This window comes from Lissotriton vulgaris, chromosome 2_1 (genome assembly GCF_964263255.1).
Source record: "Lissotriton vulgaris chromosome 2_1, aLisVul1.2, whole genome shotgun sequence".
NCBI classification, from domain to species: domain Eukaryota; kingdom Metazoa; phylum Chordata; class Amphibia; order Caudata; family Salamandridae; genus Lissotriton; species Lissotriton vulgaris.
In genome coordinates, this window is record NC_141687.1 from 1,451,659,276 (window position 1) to 1,451,677,678 (window position 18,403).

The 18,403-nt window shown below is 47.3% G+C and overlaps 1 protein-coding gene across 2 annotated transcripts in view; it reads right to left on the bottom strand.

Moving 5' to 3' along the window:
- Positions 1-18,403, bottom strand: part of LOC147732744 (ficolin-2-like) — a 589,146-nt gene that overhangs the window by 41,895 nt on the left and 528,848 nt on the right. The gene's annotated exons all lie outside the window — the stretch shown is intronic.

Genomic DNA, 18,403 nt, shown 5'->3' on the forward strand with positions numbered 1-18,403 from the left:
ACAGGGTCAGAGCTGATTTGCATAAAGCCATTATCTAACCCAGGGTGGTGTGGTGTGGAGTGCAAAAAACGATGGATTTAGGCCCAGATCCTTGTACTGGGGTGAATGTAAGACATTGATCTACATTCTGTCCATCAAATTGTTTTTTGTAATTTTCTCCCTGAGTGTACTGGGGTAGCTCAGAAGTGGGTCCCAGAGCCTCCACACCACTGGAGTCAAGCTAGCCGGGCTGATGAGAGGTGTTACCTCGAAACCGGTCCGGTCCTCGGATGCTTGATTCCGGTCTGGGAAAGATATGGCTGTGTAGTTCGGACTGGACTGTTCCCATGGGGCACAGGGTCAGAGCTGATTTGCATAAAGCCATTATCTAACCCAGGGTGGTGTGGAGTGCAAAAAACGATGGATTTAGGCCCAGATCCTTGTACTGGGGTGAATGTAAGACATTGATCTACATTCTTTCCATCAAATTGTTTTTTGTAATTTTCTCCACAAATTGATAACTGGGCACAAGCCTGTACCAAGTCAGAGAGAGAAACAATACATGGGGAAAAGAATAACAGGCAAACAGGTTGGAGAAAAGGTGGCTTACAGTACAGTGAAATCTTACGTAAACTCTAACCAACAGTGACTGCAACACATATTACAAAATGAAAAGGAAGCAGTACTGTACAAACAGTCGACGTAACGTTTCGATCCCTGTCTCCAAAATTAAATCGGGATCATCTTCAGGACTATAATTTTCAATTTTGCCTGATTGTGTTTATACAAGCCTCAGCACTAGAGTGTAGTGCGGTCACGACGGTGATGGGATTGAGGCAAGTAGAGGCATCAATCTATCTTAGCCGCCAAGCGAGTAACTTTGGGCGGCATTGCGGTTCAGTGAGGAAACTGCGGTGACGTTTCTGTCCAGATACTGATAGTGTGACCTTAGCAGTAGTTTAGTTACTGCGGGCTTCATGAGCTTGTGAACGGCCGCGCACAGTGTGGCGAACCTGTTCGTTGTGATCCGCAAAGTGATCACCGTGGGACGGCGTGTGGGATCCGTCTGGTAAGCGTGGTGGCTGTTGCTCACTCAAGTCCCTGTTATGGACTGACATCAGCATCAGCAACCCCGGTGGGTCACCCAATCAATTTTTCAATGAAGGCCTGCTAAAATTATCAGCAAGTGAACTGTGGGCTCTTAGCCCAAGTAAAGAAGCCTTTAAAGTAAGCACCAAGAAGGGAACTCAAGTGTGCTCCAGTTTGTCCGACAGAGAGGTTTTAGCTAAATGAAAGCACGCATGGGCAGTAATTACATTTTATCAGTCGGACCCAACTTTGCCTCACCTTGCTTGCACATATTTTATACATTTAAAATAGAGATTGTTGACACTTAAGCTGGGTGAGTAAAGCAAACACAAGGGGATGATGGACGGAGTGATAAAACTTTTCAGACACTCACCCACTGTCACAGATCTCGGTAGAATCGATCATTACTCTTTAGCTCACTTTGCCATCTCAGTTCAGACCCAGCTATATGCAAATCAATCTTGCCCCTGTGCCTCATGGGAACAGTCCAGCCTGAACTACCTAGCCAGGTCTTCCCTGAACTAGAAATAAGCATTCTGGGACCTGCTTCTGGGTAACACCCTTCATCAGCCAGGCTAGCTTGAATCCAGTGGCAAAGTGAGCAAGGGACCCACGTCCGGGCATACCCTGCCAAATTAGGGCAAACAAAACAAATACAAGGAGATGATGGACAGAGCAATGAAACTTTTAAGACACTCACCCCCGGTTACAGATCTGGGTAGAATCCATAATCACTCTTTAGCTCACTTCGCCACCTCAGTTTAGACCCAGCTATATGCAAATCATTCTTGACCCTGTGCCTCATGGGGACAGTCCAGCCTGAACTGTCCAAGCCAGGTCTTCCCTGAAGTGAAAACAAGCCTTCTGGGACCAGTATCTGGGTAACAACCTTCATCAGACAGGCTAGCTTGAATCTAGTGGCAAAGTGAGGAAGGGACCCAGGTCCGGGCATACCCTGCAAACTTGGGTGAACAAAGCAAACACAAGGAGATGATGGACGGAGCGCTGAAGCTTTCCTGACACTCACCCCCAGTCACAGATCTTGGTTGAATCATCATCATTGTTTAGCTCACTTCGCCACCTTAGTTCAGACCCAGCCATATGAAAATCAGTCTTGACCCTGTGCCTCATGGGAACTGCCAAACTAGTTCTTCCCTGAACCAGAAACAAGCATCCTGGGACAGGTTTTATGAGTAACACCCTTCATCAGCCAGGCTAGCTTGAATCCAGTGGCAAAGGGAGCAAGGTAACCACGTCTGGCCATATCCTCCCAACTTAGGGTGAACAAAGCAAACACAACGGGATGATAGATGGAGCACTGAAACTTTACATACACCCCCCCCCCAGTCACAGATCTGGGTTGAATCCATCATCATTCTTTAGCTCACCCTGCCACCTCAGTTCAGACCCACTATATGCAAATCAGTCTTGACCCTGTGCCTCATGGGAACAGTTCAGCCCGAACTGCCAAGCCAGTTCTTCCCTGACCCAAAGACAAGCATCCTGGGACCGGTTTCTGGGTAACACTCTTCATCAGCCAGGCTAGCTTGAATCCAGTGGCAAAGTGAGCAAATGAGCCACGCCTGGGCATATCCTGCCAACTTAGGGCGAACAAAGCAGACACAAGGCGATGATGGACAGAGCTCTGAAACTTTTCAGATGCTTTCATGAAGCGAAGCAGTGTTTGCTATGACAGGGCAGGAGCAGTGCTACCGCCATGCCATAGCAAACTGTAATGTCCCGGGGTGGGTACCTCAGAACATTGCTGGGGCTGTCCCGGGGGGGGGGGAGGGGTGGCAGGCAGTACCCAGGGCCAAGTAGGGCTCTATGAGGGAGGCAGTGCTGCCCCTCCACCATATTTTTAAAGCCATGGGGAGGAGGTGGTTCCTGGGCCAGGGGTCCGGTACGGACCCCGTATTTAAATTACTTTATGCCCTGAGGAGATGGTGGTCCCCAGGGCACTTTGTAATTTAGGCAAAGCCCTGGGGAGGTGGCGGTTCCCGGGGCATCATGGGGTCAGGAGCCCCCCATGCATTTTAGTTAAATACATTGTCAGGGAAGTGCTGGTTTCCGAGGCTGCGGGGGTGCCGCATGCCTCCCTGCATATTATAAACAAAGCCCCGGGGAGGAGGCGGTCCCCAGGGCGAGGCACCCGGCATTTAAAGTTGAAGGCCCCAGGGAGGTAACGATGCCTGGGGCAGCATGGGTGGCAGGAGCCCCGCAAGCATTTGTTTTGAACACAGCCCCAGGAAGGTGATGGTCCCTGAACCTGCAGGGGGCCGTATGCATCCCCCATATTATAAACAAAGCCACGGGGAGGTTGCGATCCTTGGGACTCTAGGGGCCCCCACAAGTCCCCTTATCATTATTAAACATTGCCCAGGGACCTGGCCCATGCAAGGGCTTCAAGAATTTTTTTTTTTAAAGATTTTCGGGTGGATTTGCGAACCCTACATGAATTCTGCAGAAAACGTTTTAAAAATGCTGTTTTTGGCCCTCGGGGTCCTTGTGGGACCCCCTGAGCAGGCTTAGGGAGTCAAGGTGTTTCTACCCTGCCCCCTTTTCTTGGTATTTGAAGTTTTTTCTTGTGACTCAGTTCAATCGAGTCACAAGGTGCATGCGAACACTTCTTGGTTTGAAGTGATGGCAGCCAATCAGAATCAAGATCATGTTCGGGAGGGTTCGCGGATCTACCGCGGTCACAAGATATATAAATATTTTGAATATGAATATTTCAGGAACTACTGAACAGATTTACACCATTTAAAAAAAAGGTCACTTTCTGAACCAAGACCAACCTTTTTGACAAATTTGATGTAATTCAGTTCGGGCTGTAGCCTCTTACAAAATTTCAACAGAAATTAGCATGGAGAAAACGGGTTTTGGGACCCCCCTTTTTTTTCAGTCCCTGCTTGAAGATTCACCCCAAAACCTTCAAGACAGGAGCTGACCGGGGGCGCTAGAGGGCGCCGGGCAAGATGGCCGCACTCGTGTGAGGCTCCGCCAAGACCATTGAATATCCGCTCATTTATCCTGCTCTACCCGGCGCCTTTGCCCTGCACTCTGGCTGAGCTTGCTCCGCTGACATCGGGGGCTCCCTGGGGCGTTCTGTGCCTTGGATGAGGCTGTGCTTCGCGCGCCTGGAGCTGGACTGTCCCGGGCCGGGATATCGAAGACGGAGACTTCGGCGATAGCGGAGGAGACGTCCCGCTGCGGCCCGGGCCCTTGTCACCACTGCTGCCTGAGGGAGTAGCGCTTTGGAAGCGGCGCCTGGTGCCTGTGAAGGCGGAGTAGCGGAGGTGTCTGCGGGATCTCCCCGGAGCGGCACCAGAACATCGGGCGGCCTGGACTCGGCCCTACTGGTCTCGGTGAGTGGGGCGGGGCGCTACGCAAGCCCGGGGCTGCGGAGGTGGCGCCGGGCCGCGATAGCCCGCGCTGCGCGAGCTAGGGCCGGGGGGGCAGGGGAAAGGGTCGGCTGTGAGGCGGAGTGGCCGGACCGGACGTTTGGCTCACCGGGACCACGATCTGGGCTGCCGGGGAGCAGTCTCGCCACCGCGCACATTTCGCTAAGAGGCCTGGTGCACTGGGAGTTGCTGACCTGCGGAGCACCCGCCATTTTGAGGCTTCTTCCCTCCTAGCTGCTGGACAGTGAGCTCCGGTGATCGGCGCATATCCAGCGCTGACAATCCTGACCATCGGTGCTGCCGGGGAGGGGACTCGGGCCCGGTGGCCTTATCAACGTGGCCACTCCGTTACTTTGGGTTCTGCGCATTCCTGTCCATAATTGCACTGTGTAGCTGCTCAGGGATCGATTTGGCGCGCTTTACCCGCCGGGTGTGGCGGTGCTGCCTGGACTAGACTGGAGGTAACTGCGGGGCCTGGGCCTACACTACGGTGAGGAGCAACTGGTGGGTGCTCTGCAACAGTTTTGGGAGCCTTATCTGGGGTTACTGCCCTGCATAGCTGTGCCTTAGACCGCGCTCAGCTCGATCGCAGACATGGGCAGGCCCGAGAGAAACCAGCCTAAAATCAACTTCGAGGCAAAAAAGACTGCGCATATGTCCTCCCAGGCGCCCACGGACTCTGACCAGGGTGGGGCTGTCGGGGGTACACCTAATTTGGAATCTACACTGGTGGCTATGCAGAAGACTCTTCAATCCATTGAAGGCACCATGGAGTCAGTAAATCACCGACTTGACCAAATGGCGACGCAATTTGACCGTCAAAACGAGCGGATGGGAGAGGTGGAACAGCGGGTTTCCGCCACGGAAGATGGCCTAGCCACGGTCTCGTCCAAAGTATTCAGTATGGAAAGAGTGCTGGCGGTCATACAAGCAAAGAATGAGGAGTTAGAAGGGAGGTCCAGAAGGAACAACGTTCGCGTCACGGGCTTGCCGGAGTCCACGAACGTTGGGCGCATGGAGGATTACATGGAACGCATGATCGTCGACATATTTGGGGCTGACCAGCTGTCTCGTGTCTTTATAGTGGAGCGTGCACATCGGTCTCTGGCTAAGAAGCCTCCGCCGGGGGCACCGCCGCGACCTATCGTGGCTAGGATCCTGAACTACAGGGACCGGGATACTATTCTGAGGCTTGCCAGGGAAAAGGGCTCCATAGAGTACCAGGGTAACAAACTGGAGTTTTATCCCGACTTCACCATGGCGGTGCAGACTGCACGTAAAGAATTTGCTGCGGTGAAACAGATATTGAGAGCTGAGGACATAGCTTACGCCATGTTGTATCCAGCATGCCTTCGGATTGGGCCTCCTTCGGATAACAAGATTTTCTCTTCGCCCAAGGCAGCCATGGACTATGCTAAAAGACTGAAAAAACGTGCTAAAGAACCGACTGGACGTCATGAAGGGGATGATGAAAGACTGGACGAGGATGCCTGAACTGCTTTATGCTGCTGGTTGCGGTGGTGGTGAAACTGCGGACTATTGCACTAGGTCGCCTCCATTATTGCGCATTCATTGCTTGCTGAAAGCCATCCGGGCGTTTTAGCACCTGGTCCACTTTGTACTGTTGCTATGTATAATGTGGGGGGGGAGTGCTCTGGTTGGCGCTGACCCTGCTAATGTCGACATGTTGCATTACTGGGGGCTCTCTTCCATTTGAACTTGGCTGGACACGGGCCAGTAGTACTTTGTGCGCCTATACGCTGGCTACGGAGGGCATTCTTGGATTCAGGCGCTGCTCTATTGGTTGTGAACGCCTTCAGGGGCGCCCAGTGCAATGTACTGTTATATGATTACCACCATGTTTACTGCTTTGACCATGGGTGTGGGGTAGAGGGGTTGGGGTTGTTGTTAACGGCAATGGTCTGCGCTCTCGTCAGTTCTGGCGAGAGTGGTGCGCCACTACGCCCCCAAATATGGGAGATCCCCAAATGTGGATGTTTGCATTGTTGGGGGTTGCAAAGGGGGGGGGACACAGGGAGGCTTTGGCAAATTGGGAATGCTGAAGTGGGCGGCGGGATGGGGGAAGGGATGTTGGGATCTGTTGGGATGATGTTTTTTTTCCTGGTCAAGGGGATTGAGTCTAAGAAATCTACGGGCTGTGCATGGGGCTTCAGATGGAGGTTTGTGACCTTTAACAGTGCCACTGGTGTTGATCCCGGATCGATGAGAGTTGAGGGCTGGTCTAGCGGGTGGGGGCTGCTGAGGAAGAACTTACTTTTGGGCTGCTTGAAACTTTGGCGATATGGATAGGGGGGGGTACTCTCACTTGTGTTACATGGAATGTGCGAGGACTTAACAAGCCGCAGAAAACTCGTCAAATGCTTGCCTTTCTAAACAGACATGGTGTACAGGTGGTGTTTCTGCAGGAGACGCATCTCAAGGGTAAAGCGGCCGAAATGGTGGGCAAACAGTGGGCGGGGGTGAGGTTGGCCACGGCATACTCTTCCTATGCCCGTGGGGTAATGATTCTGATAAAAAAGAAGGTCCCGTTTGAGGTGCTGCACGAGGAGGTTGACCAGGATGGTAGATATATCATAGTACAGGGTAAATTGTGTGGTACATTGATCACTCTTCTGAATGTCTATGGCCCTAATATAGATGACCCTGATTTCTTCATTGCACTCTGGAACAAACTGTATAGCCTGCCACCATCGGCTATTCTCTGCGGGGGGGACTGGAATGTTACGTTAGATTCTGAGTTGGATAAGAGACATGACCGGCCCTATGAGCGTAAAAGAGCGGCGGATGCGGTGTGTGAGGGTATGAATGGGCTGCAACTGTTGGATGTTTGGCGCTTGCGGAATCCTGGCAGGCGGGAGGGAACTTGCTACACATCAGCGCATGATACGTGGTCGAGATTAGATTATTGGTTGTTGACCCGAGATGTGAGTGGATGGGTGCTGGGTACAGAACACCTGCCCCGCACGGTTTCCGACCATGCTCCTGTTACATTGAAGCTGCAGATACCAACGCATGCCCCTGCTCCATTTACTTGGCGACTCTCCCCTGGAGTGTTAACTGAGTCAGAGAGTCTGAGTCAAAAATACTTTATTCGATTAAATAAAATCATAAAAGTATACTACACACACATTTTAAAATAGAAAAGACATACATACATTTATAAGACAATACTGTTCAATACATAGCAAGCATTTGTAAAAACGTTAAAAACGGTTAAGAACATTTGTGCAGGGAGAAGTCAGGTTCAATTATTACTTTTTTCTTGTAGACATTAGGACATGTACCTTAATTAATCCATCACTTTTGGTTCTATAGATAATTTCATTACCATTCCCATATTACTTTGATTCTTCAGGGGACAAAAATGTACGTTACATAAGGGAAAAGGTTGATCTAAACCTTGGCTATTTACAGAGTACATTCAGTGATTGAGATATTCAATAATCTAAGCCGTTTGGCTCTCATCGCTGCTACCAAAACATTGGCAACCCCAAACATCACAATAGGGGTCTCCATGAGTTCATGAGTTGTAGAAACAACAGGGCGGGTTTCACTTGCATAAATCCCCTGTTCCTCAAAAGTGGTAGAATGTATTTTTCTCTCCCCTCCGCAAAAAAAGGACAGAAAAATACAAAATGAGTCAGGTCTTGGTCAGTAAAAGCATCACATTTGCATGGAGCGTGATCCCTTGGCTTATTCCATTTCGGGTATTCACCCAGAAGGAGATGCATCTGATTGAAACGGAATTTCGTTAGAAGCCACCGGTGATATGGCCTATTCACTACCATCAAATAAGGCTGGATGGACATGGTTGAGATTACCGTGTAGTGACCCCTTACAGTGATTTTCTCAATTTCCTGGGCTTCACGATGCATGTTTCTAAATTTTAAAAATTGAGCTTTAATCCATGTAATATCATCTTTACACAGCCTTTCCGGGTTACTATACAATTCAGTACGGCCCAATTGAGTAGCAACAGATTTGATATAGTTCAGCCATTTTATATCTTTAACTCTATCTCTCCCCATGCAGTCACTAGTGTTAACTGATCAGGTGTTATGTGAACGTCTGAGGCAGATAGTTGAGGAGTTCTTTGTGACCAATGTGGGCTCTGTCGACAGTATGAGCACAGTGTGGGAGGCCTTTAAGGTCTCAGTGAGAGGTGCGTGTATTGGGCTGAGGTCCGGGGTGCTCACGTCCATCAGGGACTCTATGTCCAAGCTAGAAAGGGAGTTGTTGGTTCTAGAGCGCCGACTGGAGGAGGGGGCGGAAGTTACATTACTAGCGGATGTTAGGGCAAAGGTCACAGAATATAATGAATTGGCCGACCAGGAGGTAAAATTTCTGTCCAAACGTGCTACAGCCAGATATTATGGAGAAGGGGGTAGGCCGGGTAAGGGGCTTGCTGATCGGATTAGGGATCCTTGGGCACGTCACTGCACGGTATTGGAAATTGAAGATCAGGGAGATGTGGTGACTAAAACGGATGGTATACTCGCTTGCTTTTCGAGACATTATGCGCAGCTCTATGAGCACAGGGAAACGGCGGAAGAGGAAGAAGTAACGCGATACTTGGAGGATGTGGCGCTGGTATGGCTTTCCAGGGGTCAACAGGAATTTCTAATGCATCATGTTACTGAGGCGGAGTTTAGAGATGCAATAGCAGCTCTCCCGAATGGGAAGGCGGCTGGCACGGATGGCTTGCCCGCCGAATTCTATAAAACATATGCAGATTTGCTGATTCCGCAATTGGCAATGGTCCTGGAAGAGGCTTTTGAATGCGGACGGCTTCCGGGGACTATGAGGGAGGCGCTCTTGGTGGCGCTCCCTAAGCCGGGGAAGCCTCTGAATAGGTGCGATTCATACCGTCCCCTTTCACTCATGAACACTGATGTTAAAATAATTGCCAAAGTGTTAGCCACGAGACTGCGTCTCCTCCTGCCGGTTATGGTACTACCAGATCAATCGGGATTTATCCCCCTCAGGTCCACCACTCACAACCTAAGGACGCTATTTGCTGTCCTACACCTCCTTAAACCAGAGCTGGCCGCGGTGGCAGTCATGCTTGATGCCGCCAAGGCCTTTGATTCAGTAGCATGGAAGTATATGCTGGCCGTTCTACATCGGATGGGGGTGCCTTTCTTTTTCACGTCACTGATTGCCCTGTTGTATACTGCACCCACGGCAAGAGTTAGGGTCAATGGTCATGTCTCCTCCTCCTTTCCGATTCAGAGGGGGACGAGGCAGGGCTGCCCTCTTTCGCCCCTGCTTTTTGCCATCATGATGGAGCCGTTAGCCTGTATCTTGCGGCAGAGGTATGCGGAAGCAGCATTGAAGTTCCCTCTCAGATCGTTGGCTGTGTCAATGTATGCTGACGACATGGTCCTATATGTCAGGGACCCGGCGCTCCACCTAGAAAACATACTTCGAGAGTTCATTAAATTTGGCCGCCATTCAGGACTGACCATAAATTGGGACAAGTCTGTAGTGTTGCCTCTCACGGATGTTACTCACCGGGTTCCATTGGAATTCCCGCTGGAATGGCCGACGGAGTCGGTTAGATATCTGGGCGTCTGGGTACATAGGGATTGTCAGGAAGTCATACGGGCCAACTACGGCGTTGCCATTTCCAACTTGGAAGACCAGGTGGCGCGATGGACTCGACTCCCACTGAGCCTGGCGGATCGCGTGTCTTTGATCAAAATGGTAGTGCTACCAAAATTTCTTTATCTTTTCACAAACATTCCAGTCCCGCTGAGGTCACATTTTTTTGCGAGACTGAGGTCCCTTTTGATATCTCTCACCTGGGCCGGCAAGAAACCACGGGTAACTTGGGAGGTGCTGATCAAGCCATATGACCTGGGTGGGTTTGCCCTGCCGGATATGAGGCTTTATTATCTTTGTGCACAGGCACACTTTGCGAGTTACTGGATGAATGCTCCACCGTACACCCCGCACGTAGCACTGTAAGCGAGCGCGGTTCTGCCGTATCCATTAAGGGCTATGATTGTCAATAAGCACTCGGTGTTTGAGAAGGGGGAGATTGATACTGTGCGACTCACGGCGACTGCATGGGAAAGCCTGGGTAGACGAGCTGGCAGATCACCGCTATACGCCCCGGCTATGCCACTGCTTTATCACTCAGGTATCTCCGTGTCGGGCGAGACTGGAGGGTTGCAGATCCTGCGGGAGGCTGGACTGCAGACTATGGGGGACCTCTTTCCGGGAGCGTCGTTTCTCTCCTCCCAGGAGATGACAACCCGCTCGACGAATGCTACTATGTCCACCTTTGTGTATGTCAGGCTTCGGGCTGCCGTGCGTGTTTTATACCCGACGTACCCGGAGGAACCGTTAGCCCTAGGGGCCTTACAGCTGCTCTACACGGCCAAGGACAGGACTAAACTGCTGTCTAAACTATATAAGGCTGCGCAGGAAGATGAGGGTGGGGGTGCGGCCCTAGCGAGAGCAAGGTGGAATAGGAGTCTCCCGGAACCATTGAGTGATGACGAATGGAATGAATGCTGTGCTATGACCGGGGGGTATGTGATCAACGGCAATTTCCGCCTTCTGCATTATAAATTTCTGCAACAGTGGTATTATACGCCGGCTCAGCTGGTACGATATGGTCTCCGGTCCACTGCTCAATGTGTCCGGTGTGGAGCCGAGGATGCTGACTTTGTACACCTGGCCTGGGGATGCTCACGTGTCTATGACTTCTGGAAGGAGGTGACTGAAAGGCTGACTGTCATGGCATCGACTGAGGTGAAGCTGGATGTGCGCCTGTGTCTTTTGGGCATTGCTTCTGGTGTAGCTACGCCGTCGCGTCGCGGCGGCTGGTGGTACTGGCACTTCAATTGGCTAAAAGGAGGGTCGCTATGGGATGGGGAGGGAGGAGAGCGCCTGATGTGCAACTGTGGCTGAAGGATATGGCCTACTGCAGGGACCATTTCAACTGCTACTATGACGAAATACCTGCGGCATCTCCCCCGAGGGATGTGTGGGCTCTGTTTACACTTTATATGTTGTCTTTAACTGACACCGACAGTGACGAGAGTGTGACTGCTGCTCTGTCGGACGGTGAGGGTGGAGCTGCCTGAGATGTTCCTGTGTGAGGGCAATATGATTGACCTGTGTCTTGTGTAGGATGACTGCGCAGTGGACCTAGCAGGGGGTATGTCGTGGGTCGCAAAGATTGGTGTGGCATGAATCCCTTACCGAGCCTCGGGACGGCTTCTAGTCGGCTGCAAGATGGGGGTGAAGGTTCCCTACCCAGGGGGTTGCACTGCTGGACATCTGTTGTAGTGGCTGCCTCTATCACACTATGCCTACCAGTCTTGGACTACTCACTGAAACCAGGATAAGAAGGGAGGGGAGGGGTTGGGGTTTGTTGATGTTACCTTTCTTTGTGAAAAACTGAAAATTAGACCGAGATCACATAGGGGCGATACGGCCAGAATCTAAGGGTGTGCTATAAATATTGCATCTGGATCAACTTTGGTGCCTTCGTGAGCTGTGACTTATAGGTTCTTGCACTTGTGCCACTGTAATACACTGACAAGCTCGTATGATTTGTATGGTACACCGATTGCGGCCGGCCCCTGCAGTGGGTTGTAGGCACACCGCTGTGTATATGTATAATGTGCAATAAAGGTCTTCCAAAAAAAAAAAAAAAGACAGGAGCTGACCGCAGTGCCCCATTAGTTATGAAAATTTCACGAAGATTCATCAAACAGCACCCAGTATAAATCAAACAAAACCCTTTCAGGCTTAGAGTGGCGCATCAATTATGCAAAAAAAGAAGGAGAGAACTCTGGGTAGTTCTCAATTTAGGTGGAATGCAGCTCCTGTTAGAGCACTCTCAAAACCAGCAACACTCTAGATCTGCTCACCTCAAATGTCTGTTGTTTTGACTTATACTGGGTACTCCCTTGTGTCTGGACAAAGCTATACCTCTCTGAAGAGCTCTAATTAGAGCAAAACACTGTGTCAGGGGTTGCTTTTACTCATTTCAGGTTGGCTTGAGTTGGTATTTTATCATTTCAAAGCTTTAATACTGTGCCTGGAGTGATAAATGGCTTTTGTCATTTTACAGCTTGGCAAGGACAGCACTGTGCTAGTCCTATGCTTAAAAACTTTGCTGTAGAAATGGTAAAATACTTTGTCCATTTGTATCTTTGCGTGGATGGCACTTTGCTAATCCTATGCTTAAAGACTTTGATAGAAAAACAGACATTTGAGGTGAGCAGATCCAGAGTGGCAGGTTCCAACACAGTTCCGAATAACAACGATGCTAAAGAGGATACAGATGCTAAAACCTTATATAAGGATCTAGAGAAAAACAAAAAGACTCAAAATTACGAAGTGGTGAGAGCACTACTCACTAACTAAATATTCTGATGTATGGAGAGTACCAAGAGGTTTGCGTATACTTCTTGCACCAAGCTTTGACAAGCCTAATCCCCTAATGTTGAAAGAGTGGTGGCAAAGCAATCTGGCAGCATCCATGAATCGGTCCATATATTGATAAAGTATGCCACAATTGATCGTGAGGAGAATTTAAAGGAAATTGAGATACTGAACATTGAAATAGAAAAGTTCGAGGGGAAGGATGCTATTAAAAAACTTAAAGACACTATGGTCGATAGATTGAAAAAACATGAAGATAAGATAAAGATCAGAAAAGTGCATACGTTCGCACATGACCAGGCCTATTATAATAATGGCCAAATCTTCACTTTTGCACGCGAATATAGCACGGTCAAACGTCAACAGTATAGTGAAAAAGGCATTAAAAAAGTAACTCCTCACATATCTACAAAAGCAGCAGTAAGCAATATTAATGATGACTCATCCAGCTTAGATTCCGTATCCCTCACTAGCGAATCTAGTCGAGACTCAGATTCCATCTCACATCCAGCAGCTAATTTGAATTTGGAGGAGAAGTTGGATTTTTTGGTGAAGGAAAGACTCCAAACGCTAATACCGAGGCAAAGAAATCCAACATAAAATGCAGAAATAAAAAAAGACGAGAAAGAAGAAGAAAGTGTATTCAAAAAGCAACAACAAAAAAAGAAGCCAAAACAAACGTGGCAGAGGAAATGGCAATAATTGATAAGTCTATCATCAACCTATCTGAGATAACGCTAACTAAAGCTGAGCAACAATTTCTATCTCTAGGTTTGAATTTCTGCCCTAAAAAACCCTTCAACTATTCGGCTACTCGCATAGACGTCTTCTGTTTCATAAGAAAACTCAAATTGAAGAAATTCTTTACCTTACAAAAGTTGAAAGAGTGTAGTGAATCTGTGACTCGACCTTCTGAAGTTACATATATGGGTGGAGCAGAACTTTTGTCTGGGGATGTTTCCACTCTCCTAACTCTTCATGATTTAAATGATGCGACTGATTCTCCGCCTTCTGGCCCGGATGCAAATTTAAGTACACAAGCCAGATTATGCAAGATCAACAAGTTACAAAAAGGAGCAGGAATAACTCCTTTCAAAAGCAAATCAAGTTTTGTCCCCTTAATGACCAAAGATGCGGTAGACACATTCCACGACTGTGTGACTAATGAAATCAAACAACTATATAGGTCTACCAAAGGCAACAAAAAAAGAAGTGATGTGTAACTATACCAGTGACTATGAAACAATAGGATGCATATGTGCATCAGTGTTGTTAGTAGTTATTGGAAACAGAAAGCTAGAAAAAATCCCATCAGACCACCCATTCTGGTGGAGTTTACGTCACGTGGGACTCACTGATCAAACCATACCACATCCGACCATATAGTGCTGGTGTGGAAATGGATGTCAGTAATCTAGCCATGGTGTTTACCATAAAGTGGATAGAATAATGTGCAGTGCTCAAGTGATGGTGATAAATAAAATTAACTACCCAGGCTCTGACGAAGCGTACATACAGAAGCCTGTGTGTCAAAAGTTAAAAACACGCCTGGTAGAGAAGCTACCCCATGGCGCTGTGCAGGACGGTCGACATGTTTCAGCCTAAGGGGCATTACCCCGGCTTTCTTCAGGACCTTAGATATAAAATAGCTACTGCAACTATAACCACAAGTGATGTGTTGGGTAAAGAATAACAATAAATTTACTAACAGACAGATACATATCTACCAGGAATTAGAACGTTTAGGCGTCCACTGGTGGGAGAAGGTTGTCTTCTTCCTATCAACAAACAAAAGTTATTGTACAACAACACTGAATTACAAATACACAACCACCTGAATACAGAGAGACTGTATAGAAAGAACACATCGTAATTAACAACGACCACCTGTTAGACAACTGAATTTGTTATACAGGGAAAATAGACAATGTAAGAAAAACAAGAAGTTGGATAATATAACCAGGGAGAGAAAACATATGGAAAGCACAACAACCAATTAAAAAGCACAAAATTGTATTTATATATACATAAGGAATATACAGTGAACGCTCATCCCGTGTTCTCCCTGGTCAGGTATGAATGTAACTGAATAAGCATGCTCATGGTTTTTCTATCTCTTATTGTGAGCATTACGAGTCTATTGTACTAGGTTTACTTAATGGGGGGCAATAATTCACATGTTGAACTATCTTATCTGGACCTTCCCAATAAATACTATACCACTGCTCAAATATAAAATAATTAGTTTGTACCTTGTGTAGCTATATTGTTTAGCTACATAAGTAGGGAGGTATTGATATGTAAGCACAGTTATAAGCATAGTCATATGCACATGTATTAGTACATTTATGATAGGAGTGTGAAATGCTCCTTTGTATGTTTTTAATTTATTTTACATATGTTTTTCAGATTTTAACGTGGCTCCTGAGGAAGGCGTTCTCGTTAAAGCGCCGAAACGCGCGTCAATGACTATATTTGTCCGCCACTGTTTTATGAATTTTTGTGTAATTGTGTTATAAATATTTTATTTGTACTTGATTAATTGTCCACTTAAGTATTTGGTGTTTATGTTTTTGAATTAAAATGCTTTTATCATGAGTATGTATACTTAAAAATTAATACAATTTTGTGCTTTTTCATTGGTTGTTGTGCTTTCCATATGTTTTCTCTCCCTGGTTATATTATCCAACTTCTTGTTTTTCTTACATTGTAGAAAGAACACATCTGCATGAATATTTTATATTCTGCATATATAGAAGGAAGCATAATAGCTTAATCACCCAGAGGTATTTCCTCTAAGTGATACTCACCCAGCCTTGTGTGGGTGAAGACCTCACCTCACCCGGCAACCGCTCGGGAGTATGAGGCCCCGCTCTACGGTGTAGAAAAAGAACACAGTAAGTACACAACTCTACGGTGCCCAAGCCAATTGCTCTACACACTAAACCCAACAAACGTGTGATAGGTACCCAACTATCAAGTCAAAGCCCTCATACCACATCCCTGATGACACAATAGAAATCGCATGTACTGCGAAATGCCTCATGTCGCGAGACGCAATGCAAACACTCGGGAGTGCCTCTAAACAAGTTGTTTGTTGTCAGATTGTTTACCTCCTCATTCAGTTATATAAACAGCTAACTACTACATCCCAATCCAGTGGTATTAATGGGAGAGGTTAAAAATAGCCCCGAGGTGACCAACTGGGCTACCCATAAATGCGGGCTTCTTCAGTATTAAGGGATGTGGACCCCACGAGTCCCCCTGTACTACCCAGTCATGTAGAAAATAGGGACTTTTTAAGCTCCTTTTGATCTTGTGTTCTCGGTGTAAACTAACAGATCTTATCTCATCAGAAAGGGAAGCCATTAGGACACTCACCTGTCCGTGGGTGCCCCTATGTATGAGCCAAGCGGAAGTGGAGGTGTCAATAGGGCCGCCCCAAACCCTTAAATAACCTCCCAGCGGTGGCGTTCAACATGAGAAAGCGCGATGAGAGGCACTGCTCCGTCGCGCATGCGCAGACAATTATAAAGCGCTGATAATGGTTTGTTGTTTTAACCACATTCCATCGTGCAGTAAAAAGATTTCTATCCTCGGTCACTAGGGCAAATGCCAAAATGAATGCCTCTTATGGGAGTGTTGTTTTAAATTTTGTCCGGTGTCTACCAAAGAGCTCGCGCGCATAACAAAACCGGGAGACACTATTCCCTTGGGCGTGCGCCCGACGGTCTGCACTGGACTAAGCTTATAGTTTATAAAAAATCATTGTAAATGGATAACGCTGGCGTATATCTCCAGGTTGGAGAGCCGCCACTGTACCATGGAGCAGCTAATCTTATTGCGATGTTTCATCAGGTGAAACTCATAAGTTTAATGTTTGCTCTCATCGTAGAAAACATCCACAATGAGTTTAGTGGAAAGTTTATTGTCACTGTGCTCTAGTTGGTTATGAGCAGTGAGCATTCTGTTTAGATTAAATCCGCATCCAAATACTCATAGAGGGGAGAGCCCTGAACAAGCCCATGGCTATATTTTAAAATTAAGGACACAAATGGTCTGAAAAGCGTTTACGCTAGCAACAGTCACTCAATATTAGAACGTGACTAGACTTAATAAAAGAGCATCATATTTGCAAGGTAAATGTCAAGGGTTTCAGTGCATATTGATGAAGAGTAAACATGATGTTGTTATCATAAAGTGTCATTGAAAGAGGGATGTGGTAGTGACTAAGTAGGCAGAAGGGCAACACACACAATTAAGTTAGGTGAGCTATAAGGGTGCGAATAACCAGCGATTGCACCTATATTAAATAGACCCGCAACTATAAAGTTGCTCTCAATACTAACAAAAACAAATGTGTGTGGAGGGTCAAGAGGAATATTTAACGACCTGTCTGCTACCTCCCCTTTTGTCAGAATACGGAACATACAACAAAGCAGACCAGGTCAAGAGATGATGTGTAACTATACCAGTGACTATGAAACAATAGGATGCATATGTGCATCAGTGTTGTTAGTAGTTATTGGAAACAGAAAGCTAGAAAAAATCCCATCAGACCACCCATTCTGGTGGAGTTTACGTCATGTGGGACTCACTGATCAAACCATACCACATCCGGCCATATAGGGCTGGTGTGGAAATGGATGTCAGTAATCTAGCCATGGTGTTTACCATAAAGTGGACAGAACAATGTGCAGTGCTCAAGTGATGGTGATAAATAAAATTAACTACCCAGGCTCTGACGAAGCGTACATACAGAAGCCTGTGTGTCAAAAGATAAAAACACGCCTGGTAGAGAAGCTACCCCATGGCGCTGTGCAGGACGGTCGACATGTTTCAGCCTAAGTGGCCCAAGCCAATTGCTCTAATTCAGTGTTGTTGTACAATAACTTTTGTTTGTTGATAGGAAGAAGACAACCTTCTCCCACCAGTGGACGCCTAAACGTTCTAATTCCTGGTAGATATGTATCTGTCTATTAGTAAATTTATTGTTATTCTTTACCCAACACATCACTTGTGGTTATAGTTGCAGTACCTATTTTATATCTAAGGTCCTGAAGAAAGCCGGGGTAATGCCCCTTAGGCTGAAACATGTCGACCGTCCTGCACAGCGCCATGGGGTAGCTTCTCTACCAGGCGTGTTTTTAACTTTTGACACACAGGCTTCTGTATGTACGCTTCGTCAGAGCCTGGGTAGTTAATTTTATTTATCACCATCACTTGAGCACTGCACATTATTCGGTCCACTTTATGGTAAACACCATGGCTGGATTACTGACATCCATTTCCACACCAGCACTATATGGCCGGATGTGGTATGGTTTGATCAGTGAGTCCCTAGTGACGTAAACTCCACCAGAATGGGTGGTCTGATGGGATTTTTTCTAGCTTTCTGTTTCCAATAACTACTAACAACACTGATGCACATATGCATCCTATTGTTTCATAGTCACTGGTATAGTTACACATCATCTCTTGACCTGGTCTGCTTTGTTGTATGT